This window comes from Bombyx mori, chromosome 15 (assembly GCF_030269925.1).
Source record: "Bombyx mori chromosome 15, ASM3026992v2".
Taxonomy (NCBI): Eukaryota; Metazoa; Arthropoda; class Insecta; order Lepidoptera; family Bombycidae; genus Bombyx; species Bombyx mori.
The window spans coordinates 8,134,629-8,153,363 of NC_085121.1; the positions used below are offsets into that span (position 1 = coordinate 8,134,629).

General features: G+C 33.8%; 1 long non-coding RNA gene across 1 annotated transcript; it reads left to right on the forward strand.

Annotated features, from left to right (window-relative positions):
* Nucleotides 1–10,431: 10,431 nt before the first annotated feature.
* Nucleotides 10,432–11,422, forward strand: LOC134200194 (uncharacterized). The gene is made up of 2 exons (XR_009975005.1): nt 10,432–10,573; nt 11,060–11,422. It is a non-coding gene; the product is annotated as an uncharacterized LOC134200194 (long non-coding RNA).
* Nucleotides 11,423–18,735: the final 7,313 nt, after the last annotated feature.

Below are 18,735 nucleotides of genomic sequence, written 5' to 3' on the forward strand. Positions count from 1 at the left end.
TATCCTAATCCAACTATACGATAATTTTAAAAAATTTTAAATAAAAAACACGACCGCCAAATTTTATGCTTCCCGCGCTTTCCAGTGATATTGAAGTGTAGTGTGATATTATCTGCATAGATTATACACTTAATATATTAGAGATAGATGCGCAACTCTCATTTTTATTTTTGCTTTAGTTAAAGCCCGGTCCAGCAGGCGTCGCTACGGTCGATTATTAGTCTCCCTACCCCCCACCAGGTGGCTTTTTTAGTAATTTTAATATTTTTAATAACTCTCTTTATGAAAAAATCTTATCGTTTAGAATCGCTGAAATTCCCGGTAGTACTTATGAGATATTAAGGAATGTTTGATTGTGTTCAGCATTCTAATCGATAAGATCTTTTCATACAGAGAGAAAACAGTTTTTTAAAATAAAAAGCTGTAATTCTCTGTAAGCTATTTAATTTCCCTATATTACAAACAATTTTCTGTTAAAAGATTGTATGAACGTACAATTGTATAAAATTTCGAATAACAATAACTACTCTAGATTAATCCTACTAGCGTACTTATTAACATTAAATCGAAAGTTATCTAAAAGTTAATTAAGTCTAGATAATCAAATCATTCAATGTCAATTAAGTCATTTGTGCGAAATATAAACATGTCAGCTTTCCATTACAAACATAGTAGACAATTTGAATTAAATTTAATAAATTTGTTTCTTAACGATAGCAGTTCTTGCTTAAAGTTGATCGTGACAGATCATGACCTTGTATGAAAATATTACATCTATAAACACTACCTATGCTTCGTCATACAATAATTGTCATTTAAACTAGCATTGTAGAGATAATACACACACTAAAGTGAATACTAAATTATTCTTAGCATTCTTATAAACATTTAGAAATTTAAGAAACGATTAACCCACAATCATGTTCATAACATGTGACATTTTGTTCTGCACAAACGTTTTGTTACATGATTTGAAAAACAAAAAAAAACAAAAAATGTTTAAAAAAAGTAATGATGATTTAAAGTACTCTTAAATATTGATAGTTTGTACTTAATGACGCTTATAGTAATCTTAGACATGATTACAATAGTTATACTTTTATTCCCTATCTAAATTATTTCTATTCTGACGTTTCTGATGCTTTAGCTTTGGTAATACTAGATGAAACAAACAGCAGATTGAAAGAAAATCATCTTAAAGTTAATTACATTCATTACAAACCATTAGTTTGCATTTTGTTACAAAAGAAACTGATGTTCATTACATGCAAATGAATTATAAACATACACATGCAAACATAAAATGTAAATTTATCTTTTAATCCAAATTAAATGTACATTAATATTACATCTAAATAATAGAAAAGGTTTCGAAAATTTTTATTGCACTCAACAGCAGACGAGCACGCAACCCAGCTCATGATAAGTGGTCACCAGTGCTTATAAACTTCAGCAGTGCCATAGGGGTTGCTGTCTATCACTTAAGTTTTAATAAATTATTAATATACTCAGTCACAAGCATATTGATTTCACATAATGAAAATGTAAGAAACGTAATCATGTTTGGGCATTTTCATTTATATCTGCTCATACAGAAAACACAACTTAGCAAATATATTCCACAGTTAATCTAAATAATTGCAAATAATGCTTTTGAAGACCGTTGACTTTTGATCATTAATTAAAATCATCTTCTCGTAGAATTTACAAAAGGTTATTTACAAAAATTTATATCAGTATTTTCATATATTACTAACTTACTAATTACAACTATTCAAACGTAATACTATAACTATAAGAACTAAGCAACCTATTTTAAAACAAAATTGGCATTAATTTAGTTCTTATGAACTATTTCAATTATTAATTTATAAATTATAAACATATTTAAAAAAAATTAAGATCCTTGAGAGTTCACGTTCCTTGCTGAATCAGTTTCTCTTCTGAAACGGAGAAACAAAGTATCTTAAGTATGTAACAAATATTGAAAAAATACGACCATGAAAAATTTAGTGTTAATGTAATCATACTTACAAATTAATATATTACATAACACGTTCTGGTTCAAATATAGTGCATCAATCTTTTCATGTTTCAGACATTTTAGTGCTCCTTATAATTTTTCCATAAAATTTTGTCATTATCAAACCTTTGTCTACAAAAATTAAATCATTATTTTATATTGGGTAGAAGGATGAACGTGGTCACAGGCCACTTGGTGTAACTTGGTTATCAAACACCAGGAAACAAAACGTGAATGCCATCATCTAACTTTGGATGTGAGATCAATTGTGCTGTATTTTATTTAAACAGGAAAGCATGACTGATTGATCATTCCAAAAAACTAGTTCGGGCCCACTTGACAATAAGCATATAATACGCTGAGTTGCAAAACATAAATACTTCCACCCACTCGAGACAATTTTATTATCTGAGGTGTGTGTGTGATAGTACGAGACTTAATACCGACTGTTTTGATCAAAACTTAACATATATGATAGCTAGGCAGCAGAAATAGGAAGGACCATTAGTTGGTGCTAATTCATTTAATTATATTATGAATAATAATTCTGTTAGCAAATAATATACCGGGAAAATAGTGTAAACTCACCGTTATCAAGGCATCCGAAATAGCATTTCATTTTCGATCTTCGAGGCATGCTGATTTTTAATAATAAACTTTCTGTAAGAAATGAAAATAGTTACACAGGCTTACGAAACGCTAACGAAGAAAAAAGTATTGGAGCCAAGTTATGTCTAAAGAGAATTCAAAACAGAGTTTCTCAATGTCTAATCGTCTAATATTCTCATAAAGCTAAAAGTTGCTCTAAATTAATACTACAACGTAAAATAACTCACACCAAGATAAAAAAAAAACGATTTAAAAAATTAAAGCGTTACGACATTTTGAAAACTTATTTTTTTTTTGAGATTGTTTTACGGCCCTGGAATTTTGAAAACTTCAAAGCAGTGTTTCCACTTACGTTTTTTTTACCACATTTTACCCTAGTTTCTTTTGAATTTATCCCTAAAATTTCTTAAACAACTTTCATAAATCCTTGATATAGAAAGCATAAATAAAATACAGAAAATAAACCACAGCATATTATTTAATGTAGGTATATATAATATAAACGCCCCCAGAAGATCATAGATCTATAGGATTAGAATTTTCAAGGAAGTCGACGCATTGCTTTTATATTCTTTTGCTGCACGCAACCTAACACTGTTCGGTTCTAAAATTGAGCAATTGTTTGCTGGCAAAGTTGGGAACTTTCTATGAAGCAAGCCGTTCAGGGTTTCATTAGAAAGCCTATTTCTTTTGTCAGTTTTTACATTTGAGAACACTGAATAATCTTTCCACCTCAGTCTTTGAAGAAGGAACTGCTAGCAAAAGTGAAATGACAATTACAAGGTTTTCGTAAATGAAATTACCATGATAATCTTTCATGGTACATGAAGTACCTGTATATTACAATACAGGTAAGTTCTGGTGACATCAACGAAAATAGGTAAATAAAAATTTGGCGGATTATACTTATTGGGATTCTGGGGAATCCCTAAGAAAAAAGCAGTGGCTTAATCTATGATTTACTTTACTAGAGGGTTACTGTTGAATCAAACCTTCTTTATAGTTTTTATACACAACTCTGTTTTATTCTTTTACTTGTCAACTCGACTTAATGTCATTCTCTCCATAAAATAAAATGTTCATTGTTTTACTTTAATTATCGTTTATTTTAAAATTCACAAGAGTTACTAGTATAGGCTTTGCTTTTTACCCCGAAATATCCTAAATCCTGGTATTTTTTAAATTGTCTTTATCATCCAAAATATCAGCTATTTTTCCCTAAAAAAGGGAGAATTCCTTAAAAGTGGAAGCACTGCTTTAAAGTACGCTAATATTTTTTTTGAGTCAGAACTCGTATCTGCCATCTAGTGGGTTTATTAGTTCATTAAGGCCAAAACGTTTCAAAAATGACCTCGCCGGTTCCTAAAGATGACGCTAGTTGAATGTTCTTTTCCTTTGTATGGGAGTTGGGGTGAATGAAGTTAGCCCCTCAAAAAAATTTTTTTTTCCTGTTTTCTACTTATTTTCTATTAATTCGTTTGTTCATCATTTGTTCTTGATTGTTCATTGTTAATAATTGTTTGTTCCCCATTTATTTATTTTAAAAAAAATATTAAAAATATATCTAAAAGTTAGCCCCTCGATTGCAATTTTTAATATTTTTTCGTCCTTAATTACTCGTAAATATTCATTTTCGATTGTTCTTATATAAAATACGTTTGTTCTCTTTCGAAATCACTCATTTTTTGTTTAATTAATTGTATTAGTTGAATAAATGTATACAAAATATGTGTACTGCGCATGCCATAAGTGTATAATCTATGGCGCATGCGTCAACTATAATGCCTAAACTTTCTACGCGGTTTTAATCGTGAAAAAAAAACAATTATAAATACTGAAGGATCAATTAATTGGTATACAGTTTAATTAAAAAAATTAAAAAATAAATAAATAAAATAATGTGCATTCGCGTAAAGTTAGCCCAATAACATTTTTTCTATCCTCCTATATACCTATCGCTATGAAGGTATAAAAAAGATAGGTTAAGAGTTCACATAGGTAATATAAACAAATAAGTAAATCTATCTATCTATCTCTTAGGTTTATGGCGTTTCCTTTTAGATTTCGCCAATGTCAAGTGTATATAATACTCTGCTTTCTATAACGGGCTTCGTGAACGAGCAAGGTCACAGATATTCACTAAGAATTATGTGAGTAGCTAAGAATGTTTGATGACAGGATCTCTGTTGATTTGCCTAAAACAAATAAGACGCACACAATATATATACAGGGGTTAGTTCGATAAAAGACAGACAAACTACAGCTTAATGTTATTTTGGTTAATGAATGAACTAAGAATATAAACGAAAGGAGAGTTGACAAGGGAAAGAAGAGATTTGAGATCAATGGGGCGAGGAATATCAGGAGGAAGGAGATCATAGAGGGAGGAAGATAGACGAGGACAACTGAAAAACATGTGATTTGGAGAGCCTTCGTCAAGACCACATTCGCAAATAGAACTATCCCTGATATGAAGTTTAGCCAGGTGGACGGGGGTACACGTATGGCCTAGCCTTAATCTACAGATCGTACTTGTAACGCGTTTATGTAAATCTTTGAAGTTGCAGAACCAAGGTCGGGGAGGAATAAAGCCTTGAATATCAGCGTAGTGTTTACCTTTACAAAAACTAGTCTTTTGCCAACAAGAATTCCAAGAAGAAAGCAATCGTTGTTTAGCTATTGGGAGTAAATCATTAGAATAAATTCTGTAATGATCCATACAGCCAGTTGTTGTGGCATCTTTGGCACAAAGATCTGCAGTTTCATTACCTAAAATGCCACTGTGGCCAGGCAACCAAGCAAGGACAACTTCAATGTTTTTAGAATGGCAGCTGAAAAGTAAATTTTTAATTTTTAGTATGTAAGGAAATTTAGATTTAGATTTAAATTGGTTAGCAACGATAGCCTGTAAACAACTCTTAGAATCAGTAAGAATAACAGATTTATTTAGTTTATGGGACTCAATGAATGATAGTGCTTCCAGAATAGCTATGGACTCACCAGAGAAGACTGAAGCTTGAGGGGGGCATTTAAAATTGAGAATCATATTGTATTTGGGAATCCAGACAGCGGAGCCAACACAACCCTGGTCTGACAACTTAGAAGCATCAGTGTAAATGATGAGCCAATCGGGCCAATGCTTGGCAATGTATCTATTTAACTGGGAATTTGCAGAATTACATTTTTTTTCTATGCCGAGATCTAAAAGAACTTGAGGCTGAAAGATAAGAGCCTTAAAAGAGATGTCGAAAAGAGGGAATTTTTGATACTGAAATACAGGACAAGGAAGGCGGAGATAGCTGACAAAACTATTGAAAAGGCAGGGATAATCCTTGTGGTACCAATATTTATTAGAAGAGATAAAATCAGAAAGGATATGAAGTTTAGAGATAAGAGGATGATAAGGGGATTGAATGACTTTAGAAAGGAACCGGTCAGATAAGTATTGTCTTCTAAGGAATAAGGGAGCATCGCCGCATTCTACCTGAAGAGCATTAATAGGTGACGATTTCATAGCTCCACAGATTAATCTCAGACATTTAGATTGAAGTTTGTCAAGGGAACTCATAGCAGATTTGTTACAAGGTTCAAGAAGGAAAGTGCCATAGTCTAAGTGACTACGTACTAAGGCGTTATACATAAGTTTTTGAGTATAGGGGTGACAGCCCCACCAGACACCAGATAAGGAACGCAGAATGTTAATATTTTTTTCACATTTTTTAACAATATGATTAATATGATGGACACCAGTTAATCTAGAATCTAATACAACACCAAGAAATTTCACATTGTCTACAACCGAAAAATTATGTTGATCGTAAGATATTGAAACGTTAGGACAAGATCTAGACCGAGAGAAAACAACCACTTTGCTTTTAGGAATAGATAGGGACAGACCGTGGTCTGAGAGCCAGTCTTGGAGATAGCCTATACCTGAATTCAGGCGAGAAGAGGCCTCATCAATATTCCTAGAAGAAACATAGAGTGCGAGATCATCAGCATATTGTAGAACTTGACAAAAGGAATTAACCGAAAGCTCTAAATCGTACGTATAAATACTGTAAAGTAACGGGCTGAGGACTGACCCTTGGGGGAGGCCCTTCCACAGCTGTCTGGGAGAGGAAGAATAATTTGGAGCACGAATATATACGAATCTAGGAGACAGGAGATTAAAAATTATGTTTACAATCTTCACAGGAATACTCAGCTGGAGCATTTTCTGCCTGAGCACTGGAAGAAGAACATTGTCGTACGCAGATGATATGTCCAGAAAAACACCTACTAAAGACTCATTTTTAGAGAAGGAAATACGAACGTCTGTTAGAAATATGCTTAAACTATCCATAGTACTAAAACCTTTTCGGAATCCAAACTGAGATTTAGCTAATATGTTTCTGTTTTCCACAATCCATTCCAAACGATTCTTGATTAAATGTTCCAATATCTTAGCCATTGTACAGGACAAAGCGATTGGCCGATAGCTAGAAGGATCAGAGCTGGGCTTTCCAGGTTTTAAAATAGGGATGATAATCTGAGTCCTCCATTCGTCAGGTGGAGTTCCAGATAAAAAGATATTATTAAGAATGGAAAGGAATACCCGTTTTACAGAGTTACTGCTTTTGGAAATAAAAGAGTATGGAATCCCGTCAATTCCTGGGGATGAATCACTTAAACCCTCCAAGACAGCTGAAAGTTCCTCCCAAGAAAAAGGAGACTCAAAATCATCAGTAGAATTAGAGGAAAAAGCGGAGGGAAAGGTTTCTTCCAAGCAAGGTACAGAAGGAGGAGCTAACCTACAAGAAAAATGTTCAATCCAGTCAGAAGGATCGTTAGATGAGATGACAAGAGCAGGAACAGAGCAGCGATATCGTCTCATATTCTTCCAGACTTTAGAAGGGGGAGTAATAGGAGAAAGCTCCTCGCAAAAACGCAACCAACCAAATCTTTTCTTTTCTGATAAAAGCCTTACAGTCTTGGCAGCAATTCTCTGGTAAGAGATGAAATTTTCCGAGGTCATCGCAACCGAATAAGCATTCTCTGCCTCTGATCTGCTCTGGCAAGCTTGAGTGCACTCCGAATCCCACCACGGAGGAGAAGGGATTTTACATCTAACAGTGTTTTTGAGAGGAATAGAATTAGCAGCAGAAGAAAGAAGAGCGTTTCTGAAAATTAGGTAAGAAGAAAGGACATTGACAGGGTTAATCAAAGGAATATTCATTATCTCTTGATCTAAATGAGATCTGAATTGAGACCAATCAGCTCTGTGGATATTAAATTTTAAGAGAGGTGGAAGGGAAGCAGTAGGAATAGAATGAAGGGAATCAGGAATTGACAGAATGATAGTAAAGTGATCACTACCGTGAGTGGAAGAAAGGACAGACCAGGAGAGGCTAGAAGCCAAGGAAGGAGAAGTTAAGGAAAGGTCCACAGCAGTCTTTGGATTCTGAGATGGAGGAACTCTGCGAGTAGGGGACCCGTCATTCAGTAAACACAAATCTAGTTCATCACAGAGATCAAGAAAAGGAAAAGAAATAGAATCACAGTAATAACAACCCCAAGATGTATGGTGAATATTAAAATCACCAAGAATAAGGATAGGTGGAGGAAGACTTGTAATAATAGTTTTTAATTCAGAGAGAATAGCTAAGTTAGGTTCAGGGATGTAGATGGAGAGGAAAGAAATATTATTAGCTCTAACAGCAACAGCAAAAATGCTATTACTGTGGGAAGGAAGGGAGAGTTGTTTAAATATCACATTTCTGGATACTAAAATAGCAGAGCCAGCATAACCATCTGATCTATCGTCCCGGAGACATGAGAAACCCGGGATCCTAAAGTTGGATCCAGGCTTAAGCCATGTCTCCTGGACAGCAAAGATAGAAGGTTTGTATTTGTTAATAAGAGTGATGATATCATTCTTCTTGTGACGAATGCTGTGACAATTCCATTGTAGGAATTTGGGCATTTTTAATAATTTTATTAAGCTCAGTAAGTTTAGACATGACATTGTTCGGTAGTTCAAAGTCCCCAAAACGGGAAAATATATTCAAAATTGTAGACAGTAATAGTTCCAGGAGATTGTCATTGGGAGATACATCATCTGAAGGATAGGCACTCCCATTAGGGAGACTAGAAGGGGGAGTAATAACGATTGCTTGATGAGCTTGCCTATCATAACCTGGACTGGATGCCGGAGCTGGAGGGGATTTTTGTGTACAGTAAGTGCGACGGTACGAATTGGATATGGCTTGGGTGTGTGGAGAAGATTGGGTTAGGGTTTGGGAAGATTGAGTGGGAAAAAGGGGGGGAGGCGTACGAGAAATGTCTGCAAAAGATCTTCTAACTTGTGGGAACCTGACTGCTGCTTCGTTGTATGAAATGTTCTCTTGTGACATCACCAGTTTGATAGATTTCTGTCTAGAATATTCAGGGCAAGATGTATCTATGGCTTTATGGTTACCAGAGCAAAACAAACAGGTAGGTATCGGAGATAAACTATTACATTCAATGCCAGAGTGAGATTTCGCACAGATAAAACAACGCGCATTTGACCGGCATTGCGTAGCAACATGTCCAAATCTGCAGCAATTATTACATTGAATAGTTGGTAAAATATATGTCTGAACTGGGAGGGAATTGAAAAAGCAGTAAACCCTATCAGGAAGCTTTTGGCCAATAAATGTAAGGACAACTGTCGGAGTAGGAGTCCAAATAGGAGTGTTGTTTTCAATTGATTTTTTATTGAGTCGACGGGCTCTGATGACACGTCCAAAACCATCAGGAACTTCAATGGAAGAAACTAATTCTTCTAAGGTCCACTCTACGGGAACGCCTCTTACAATACCCATGCGAGTCACATTATAAGAAGGTATAACGGCATTGTATTTGGCTGCGGCAAGACCTGGGTGATCTAGGAAGGAATTTGCGGCAACAGCAGTTTTAAATTGGACTGAGACTCGGTTTCGGCCGATACGTTTAACACCGTCTTTAGCAACGTCCTTGATATTGTTGTGATGTAAAAAGTGACCGAACTTAATTGGGCGAAGCGAAGAACTAGACGAAATCTCACAATCTTTGCTTACGTGGATTAAAAAAGGAGCAACATCCTGATCCAAATACCGTTTTCTGTTGCCCTCAAACTCTGGTAGAGTGTATACAGACTGAACAGATCCGATAACTTGCGCGATTGTATTTTTTTTTTGAGGTAAAGAATAATCAGAATTTGGGGGAGTTTGTCTTTTTCTTGAAGGATGTACTGACTCCGTGTCCATTGGGATTGGAGAGTTAGATGGGTCAAGGATATAACCTCCCCCGGGATCGGGGGGGTCGACGCCGTTCATAATTACACTATTTACACTAAACTACTATATTATAATACTTACAAATAAGACAACACACTTATATAAACACAAAACTAATAATTAGTTAATCAACAAGGAATGGAACCCAATAAAACACCCGAGAATTATATAAATAACCAAAACACTTGCTTCGATCACTCAACCACAAACCGAAAACAAATAAGTAAATATGTTCATTATTTATCTTTCAAGAGATAATGTAGGTATACATTATAATAACATTTTGACACAGTCGAAATTATATTCCTAACATTAGTAAAATAACATTTTAATATTTTTTTTTTTTTTATAGGTTATGTATTGAAATTGTTGGAAAATTATTTCATGTTTTAGCTGGAAAACTACATGGAGAATTATATGCAATACAAGATAATGAGCTCCATCAAATGAATTCGAATGAAACCAAACTGTTTACCATCCAAATTCGATTGTCGGGCAGATAGAAAACGAAAATTCACTCATAGTGAACCTCGGCCTGCATTTGTGAAACGGCAAAGACTCACTATTATCAAGGAAATTGAAGAGACGACTAAAAATGAGATTTGTCGTATTATTATACCTTTGGCATCTTGTAGTCAAGGTAGGTGTAACTGTCAATAATTAGTTACACTCACAGATCTCCTAATCAAATAACAATATCAGAAAAAATGAGAATAGTTAGTTAGTTAGTGGAAGTAGCCAAAATGGGCAAGTGGATCTCAGTTCCTATTACATAAGGTACTAGGAAGTTTGTGAAAATGAAAATTTATCACAGTGTAATATCACTTACTTACTTTAACAGTGAAGGAAAACATTGTGATGAAACCTGCACACCTAAATGTTCTTAGGATTTTCTTAGGTGTGTAATCCACCAACCAGCACTAGGCCAGCGTGGTGGACTAAGGCCTAAAAACCCTCTCAATGGTAGTGAAGGCCAGTGTCCAGCAAGGGTATATATTATATGGGCTGATGATGATGACTAGGAAGTTAAATACTACTACTACTACTACGACAGTACACATATAATCCTATATATTTACAAACTATACGTTTGTTGGAAATTGCTAACATTATTTCATATTTCCAGATGTCCAGCCACTTGAAAATAGGTGTAGTAATGACAAAGCTATCCAAGTAGCTCCAGCACAGGAACACAAAGGCAAGGCGAGTGTGTATTGCCACATCACCCCTTAATATATCTGAAGCAAGTATAAGTAAACAATCAGAACCAGCAAAAAAAAAACTGTTGTTCCTGAGGACAAATTTGACAGTGATGAGTCAAATGCACCAGCAACAGAAGGATCAACTGTTGACTATGGGTTATAGAAGAAGAAGATTAATTCATATTTATTTAAATTAATATTAATGAATATTAATTTAAATTATCGTGCAAAATTCGTGGTCAAAACATATGTGTATTTTATAAATAAATATTCATTCTCAGTTCAAATTCAAATTCAAATTCAAAATCATTTATTTCAACTTGGACGTCATCAAAAACACACTTGTTGAATGTCAAAATGTAAAAGAAAATGTTAACTCTACCACCGGTTCCAAAAAAAGCCACAGTCCTGAGAAGAACCGGCGAAACAAACTCAGCGGGCTTTTTTTTTTTTTTGTATTTTCTCAACTATTTTCTTTTTTTTTTTAAACAAGAAAACATATTTACTGTATACAAAAAAACAAGTCAAAAAAATACAATTCAAATAAATAATAATAATAATGAAAAATGAAAAGGCCAGGAGCGAACGCCTCATTCCCACGTAGTGCCATCTAGTAAAAAATCCTTAACTTTATAATATGCCTTGTTGCACAAACGTTCCTTGACAGTTTTCTTAAATCTATGAACAGGTAGTAGTTGAACGTTTTGTGGGATCTTGTTGAAAAGTTGTACACCCAGCCCCCTGAAAGAGTTGCTTATTTTCTTAATTCGAGCCGCCGGCAACGCAAGCCTATGTTTGTTCCTAGTGTTCATATTATGCAAATCGCAGACTCTGGGGAATTCTACAATGTTTTTACGCACGTACAATAAATTTTCAAAAATGTATTGGGACGCTAAAGTTAGAATTTTGATTTCCTTAAACTTGTCCCTCAAGGATTCCCTCGGGTGCATATTATAAATAGCACGAATAGCCCTCTTCTGCAGGATGAAAATCGTTTCGACATCGGCAGCATTGCCCCATAGCAAAATGCCATAGGACATAACACTATGAAAATAACTGAAATAAACTAGACGTGCCGTATTTTCATCAGTATACGTTCGTATTTTTTTTACCGCAAACGCTGCAGAACTAAGTCTATTCGCTAACTTGCATATGTGAGGACCCCACTGCAGCCTGGAATCAACTGTTATACCAAGAAAAACTGTCGAATCAACAAGCTCCAGTGTCTCTCCACTTACAATGATATTAGTGTCTACTTGTCTAACATTAGGTGTGGTAAATTTTATACATTTTGTTTTTTTGTTATTTAATAACAGATTATTAACACTAAACCAATGTACCACGCGCGAGATAGCATCATTCACATCGTCATAATCTTCCAATTGTCGTTTAATTTTAAACAATAAGGATGTATCATCAGCGAATAATACGACCTCGTGACGGGTTTCAATAAACTTTGGTAAATCATTGATATACACAAGAAATAAGAAGGGACCCAATATGGAACCCTGAGGAACACCCATATTAAGTAAGACACCGGAAGATCTCTTTCCTTTAACGTCTACCTTTTGGATTCTTCCGGATAAATAAGATTTAATAAGTTCTAATGAAACGCCCCTAATACCATAATGGTGTAATTTCCTCAACAATGTATCATGCTCAACACAATCAAAAGCTTTAGATAAGTCGCAGAATACCCCAAGGGCATTATGCGATTCCTCCCAAGCCTGAAAAATATTTTTAATAAGATCTACACCTGCATCAATAGTCGAACGGCCTCTAGTGAATCCATATTGTTTGTTATGAAGCAGGTTATTGGAATAGAAATGGTTCAAAAGCTGTTCCAAAATAATTTTTTCAAAAATTTTACTCAATGTAGGTAGTACTGAAATGGGTCTAAAGTTAGTGGGGTCAAAAGTACTACCAGATTTAAACAGAGGTATTATTTTACTATATTTCATTAGATCAGGAAACACACCACTATCAATACAGTCATTAAATATTGTAGCAAGGTAAGGTGCGATTATATCAATAATGGATTTTATAACCTTAATTGATATTCCCCATAAATCACCAGTTTTTTTTATATTAATGAGTTTGAAATTATCAATTATGTCCTTTATAGCAATATTTGTGAACTTAAAGTTAACACTGCATTTATCAACATGATCTTGCAGTAATGATTCGGCGACGGTAGGAGATGAAATTAAAGATTTTGTAGTAGAAGCTGGGATATCAGCAAAGTAGCGCTCAAAAGCACTGGCCACTTCTTGATGAGAAGTTATTATTTTATCATTGATTTTCAAAATTGATCCAGCATTGCTGTTTCTGACATTCCCAGTCTCCCTATTAATGATATTCCAAGTCATTTTAATTTTGTCAGGTGCATTTTTTATAAGATTGCCTAAGTGCAATGACTTGGCCAATGTACAGACTTTTTTAAACAGCTTGGAATATTTACAGACATACTCATGAAATGACTTATTATGATTATATGATTTTTCATGATAAAGGTCATATAATCTCTGCCTACTTTTGTGAATTCCAACAGTCGCCCATTCATTGAATGATATTTTATTATGTAAGATCAGAGTTTTAGAAGTAAAGATGGCACTAAATTCATCATTAATGCAATTAAATAAATCCATGTAGTGAACATTAGGATCTTCACTATAACAAACATTTGCAATTTTTGCCAAAACTTTACCTCTAAACTTCTCCATACGTCTAATATTAATAGGAACAAACTGTAGGTTTCTTGAACTATTAACATCTGTAACAGATTTAATTTTAAAAGATATGAATTGTCCACTGTGGTCTGAACTTAAATGATTAATAATATATTTATGCAAAGGTTTTACGTTTGTGAAAATATTATCTATACAGGTTGCCGATGTGCTAGTTTTTCTTGTGGGCTCTGAAAATAAATTGCTAAGGTTATATGATTTTAACAATGTTCTGAATCTAATAGTGGCATTTGTATTTTCTAATAAATTTATATTAAAATCACCACAGATAAAAATATGTTTATTAGAAACAGAAAGCTTTAATAAAACATGTTCCAATATATTTTCAAAAGAATCATATAACGAATTCGGGGGCCTGTACACACTTACAACAATGAATCGCTCAAGCTCTACACATGCCATTTCAATAATCCGTTCCACAGAGAGGCTCACAATGTCTCTACGTTCCTTACATTTATAATCTTTATTAACAATGATAAGAGAGCCTCCTCGTATAGCATTCTCTCTGCAGAAGGAACTCATAACCTGGTGATTTTTAAAATTACAATTTAATTCATATTTTTTAAGCAAATGTTCAGTTACACATAGAAAGTTGACTTTATTGTAATCTAGAAACAAATCAATTTCAAGTTCTTTACCCATCAACCCTTGTAAGTTCTGATGCACCAGGTTGATCACAGTTGTTTTCAAAGAAACAGTATTTGTTGATGGGCTGTGTCCAAATAAATCATATTTATTTACTGCAAGAGGTAAACTCTGTTGTCTTAGTATTTAATTTAAATTACTTGGAACGGATTCCAATCTAATAGATGTCATATTTTTTTCCTGCTCAAAAGAAGCAGTAGGTTGATTAGCCAAATTCATGGCTAGATAAATGTGTAAAAAATAATGTAGCGAGTTTGCTACTTGTCTAAAATTGTAGCTACCTAAATAGTATTTGTTAGGTTTTGTCATACTAATACATTTATTTTTTATCATGCAATTAATGTCAATAGTGTAAAATATATTTTGTGACTTGCATATTAAAAAGTATTAATGTTGTTTTAATCATCGATTGAAAAATTGGTTCTTAATGAATTTAGTTGGAGCTAAATGCTGCTTGGAGCTTAATACTTTCGAATAACATAAACACGTGACTTTAAGCATAAACATATTTTTTAGGTAAATACTTTATTTAGCTTTGCTGGATTTATCCAAGATTTCGACATACCAAAATTTCATACAGGAACGACAGATAGATAGCTATCTGATTGAATACCCTTGTAGAATTGAGCTTCGAAGAAAAGTTTATTCTTATTCTTTATTAGACTTTATTCTAGTTGCAGTGTCGGTTAGAGAAGCTTGCACAGATACTGCATGGAATAAATAGTCATTATAATTATAAAATATATTTCTGTTTACATACCATACAATTTTCATAGTTCAAATATGAATTTGGATTGATATGAATTTATTTCGATTATCAAAATAATTTGTATTAAACATTTATATTTCCTCAAAATTTCTATTTTTATAATAATGACTGTGACCACCCCATAAATCACAAAATTAAAAATATTAAAGATAACTTATTTTTAAATCATATATTAAAAATTATAAACAGATCGCGAATTAAAATATTATATTATGCCTATCATTCTTAAATAATTCAGTAATGAATTTTCGCATCGCCGCGCCGTATATAATTAATATGAATAATAGGGTATTGCCCACTGTGCTAAAAAAAACATAAATTATGTTTTTTTGATAGATCTACAAACAAGCAAGTGAGTAATGCTATGTTACCATAAATAAAAAGGCAAAAAAAAATTAAAGAAAGATATTATGCACAAGTTCAAATGCATATGTATTGTGCTAAAAGTAAAACTTGCTACTTTTTGTGTAGCATCCAGCAACTTTGAAAAAACTAATCAGGTCACTATAATTAGTAGGTATTGATTTTGATTCCGAGTAAGTTGCACAGTTGTTAGATAATGTAGTTTCTTTTTGGAAGAATAACAATTTTCTAATCTTACACAAAAATGTAATGTTAAATATTTAAAAAAAACTTTATACCTATTTTCCTTTTAGGGAGTCGTCGTGGCCTAAAGGTTAAGACGTCCGGTGCATTCGTATCGAGCGATCCACTGGTGTTCGAATCTCGCTGGCGGGTACCAATTTTTCTAATGAAATACGTACTCAACAAATGTTCACGATTGACTTCCACGATGAAGGAATAACATCGTGCAATAAAAATCAAACCCGCAAAATTATCATTTGCGTAATTACTGGTGGTAGGACCTCTTGTGAGTCCGCACGGGTAGGTACCACCGCCCCGCTTATTTCTGCCGTGAAGCAGTAATGCGTTTCGGTTTGAAGGGTGGGGCAGCCGTTGTGACTATACTGAGACCTTAGAACTATATCTCAAGGTGTGTGGCGCATTTACGTTGTAGATGTCTATGGGCTCCAGTAACCACTTAACACCAGGTGGGCTGAGCTCGTCCACACATCTAAGCAATAAAAAAAAAAAAAAATAGGGAGTACAAAATATTGATGTGTACAAAGTGAATGTGATTTAATAAAAATAATATTTCAATTTAAATTATGTTTTATTAAAAATTATTCTTAACATACAGGTACAAAGGTTACATAACATTAATATTTATTCCTTTTCATATATATAAGCCCATATTTAGCACATTTGTGGAAAACAGAATCAAAATAATAATGAGTTGCTAGCCATAGAAGACCAGCATAAAAGTCTTATTAAAATCTGTTCAGTAGTTTTTGAATGAAGAGTGAAAATACTTACAAAACTTCCTATTTATAAGTAAGGATTACTTATTTAATTAAAGAGTTTTGTAGGTGGCAAACTATCTAAAAACTTTCTATTTTCCACCAAGTTGACATCAATTATCCTTCCTGCATATATATTTATTGTATTGTTTTTTTTATAGTCTAACAAGGGGTGATATTACATTTGCAATTTCTGGGAGTTTGTTGAAAAATATATTGCTTGCTTGACTTACAGATAAATCGAAATCATCAGCCAATTGAGAGAATGTTCTATTTAATGTTATTCTCATCAGACATAATATAATATTTTGTTCAGAAACATTTGTATGTTTCTCAATCAAGCCTATTATGAAACATAATTCTTTTTATTTTTTTTATTTTTATTTATTTATTTATGTACACACAGAAAACAAGACACAGTACAGAGTAATAGGAAAATTATGTACAAAGGCACTGCTTATTTCTTTGAGAAATCTCTTCCAGCAGACCTGCGAGAGGATAATGAGAATAATAATAAAAAGTGATAAGTGTGTGTAGAACACATAACTAAAATAACAAATACAACATGAGAATCATAGCACATACACATAGCAAATATTATAAGTAACACAGTAACACTCGTATATGCGAAGAGTATAGAACCATGATCATTCGGTTGATGATAGATAAAATTGTTTGACCTTGTATTTAAAAACGGAAACAGACTTGCAAACTCGGATGTCAGCCGGCAACGAATTCCACAGTCTGACCGCGTGCACAGTAAAGGAGTGAGAATAGAAATTGGTTTTGTGGGAAGGGAATAACAAAACAGAACGTTGGTTGGACCTGCAGGGAGCATCAGGAGAACGAATGAAAGAGAATCGCTCACGTAAATATAAGGGAGAAGTGGGCTTATGTAGGATTCTTGTGGAAGACCAATATATAAACGTTGTTTATTTTTCACTTTAGATAAAGTTGTTAACACATTCATTTTTTCAACTTTTTAGTCTTCTTGAGAGCTATAGTCTGAAGTGCACAAGTCTTTGATGGAGTGGAGATATAGAGAGATAACTCATAGTCAACAGTTGATCCTTCTGTTGCTGGTGCATTTGACTCATCACTGTCAAATTTGTCCTCAGGAACAACAGTTTTTTTTTTGCTGGTTCTGATTGTTTACTTATACTTGCTTCAGATATATTAAGGGGTGATGTGGCAATACACACTCGCCTTGCCTTTGTGTTCCTGTGCTGGAGCTACTTGGATAGCTTTGTCATTACTACACCTATTTTCAAGTGGCTGGACATCTGGAAATATGAAATAATGTTAGCAATTTCCAACAAACGTATAGTTTGTAAATATATAGGATTATATGTGTACTGTCGTAGTAGTAGTAGTAGTATTTAACTTCCTAGTCATCATCATCAGCCCATATAATATATACCCTTGCTGGACACTGGCCTTCACTACCATTGAGAGGGTTTTTAGGCCTTAGTCCACCACGCTGGCCTAGTGCTGGTTGGTGGATTACACACCTAAGAAAATCCTAAGAACATTTAGGTGTGCAGGTTTCATCACAATGTTTTCCTTCACTGTTAAAGTAAGTAAGTGATATTACACTGTGATAAATTTTCATTTTCACAAACTTCCTAGTACCTTATGTAATAGGAACTGAGATCCACTTGCCCATTTTGGCTACTTCCACTAACTAACTAACTATTCTCATTTTTTCTGATATTGTTATTTGATTAGGAGATCTGTGAGTGTAACTAATTATTGACAGTTACACCTACCTTGACTACAAGATGCCAAAGGTATAATAATACGACACATCTCATTTTTAGTCGTCTCTTCAATTTCCTTGATAATAGTGAGTCTTTGCCGTTTCACAAATGCAGGCCGAGGTTCACTATGAGTTGAATTTTCGTTTTCTATCTGCCCGACAATCGAATTTGGATGGTAAACAGTTTGGTTTCATTCGAATTCATTTGATGGAGCTCATTATCTTGTATTGCATATAATTCTCCATGTAGTTTTCCAGCTAAAACATGAAATAATTTTCCAACAATTTCAATACATAACCTATAAAAAAAATATTAAAA